The sequence below is a fragment of the Echinops telfairi genome, unplaced genomic scaffold, assembly GCF_000313985.2.
Source record: "Echinops telfairi isolate 266 unplaced genomic scaffold, ASM31398v2 ScPeMD7_30;HRSCAF=105, whole genome shotgun sequence".
In the NCBI taxonomy this organism is placed as follows: Eukaryota; Metazoa; Chordata; class Mammalia; order Afrosoricida; family Tenrecidae; genus Echinops; species Echinops telfairi.
Window position 1 is genome coordinate 2,649,908 of NW_022103927.1, and position 1,039 is coordinate 2,650,946.

The following is a 1,039-nucleotide window of genomic DNA, read 5'->3' on the forward strand; positions in this document are numbered from 1 at the left end:
ATTGGACCAGTGTGCAGCTGTCTTGCTTGTTCTGTGCCTCAATTTACAGGCTACACTACCTGTGAGACGCCTAGCCTGTGAACTGTGTCGCTGTAAGTTGAGGTCTCTTTAAGGCATCTCTGGAGCTGGGGTCTGACGGTTGAGTGACCTGGTGACAGTTGGTGACCTGCCTTGTGATTTGCTGCTGTGCTGAGATAGCCTAGCTCTCTCTATATATAGAGGAAGACCTGGCAGCGGACTAGACTTGAAGGACTGCTAGTGTCTCACAACTCTCTCCCGGGAGTGAGTTGCACTGAGCCATTTGTACTGCATTATAATTTAACTATTCATTTCTTGTATTATATATTTATCTGTATATAATTTAACATTTCATTTCTTGTGTTATATAGTTAATTATCTTTATAAATAAATATATAAAATTATCAGAAATTTGGTTTTATCTCTGTCGAGAACACTGTCTAACACACAGTCAAATAAGACAATCAAATTAGCTGAAGAAAACTTGAGAGCCATGTCTGATGCTATGAAAAGAAACAGTATTAGAATAATTGGACTACCAGAACAAGACACAACAAAGAAGTCAACAGCGAAAATAACAAGGGAATAATTCTTAGAGGAAAACGTCCCCAGCTTAATAAATCAAAACCAGGCAACCATACAAGAGGCTGAAAGAACACCAGCCAGACTGAATCCCAAGAAAAAGTGACCAAGACACATAATTGCCAAATTATTCAACTATGAGAAGATCATAAAAGCAGCTAGTGAAAAGCAAACAGTCACATATAAAGGTACTCCAGTAAGAGTATATTCAGACCTATCAGTGGAAACGATGAAGAGGAGGAGAGAATGGAGCAACATTTCCAAAAATTGAAGGAAAACAACACACATCGAAGTATACTTTATCCAGCAAAATTATCTATTAAGATAGATGGAGACATAAGAGTTTGGGTCTCCACTCTGTCCTCCCCCTTATTCCCAGCTCATGCTCTGTCATTACTGCCACTGATTGGCTCATACTGTACACGCTTCTGTCTGCATC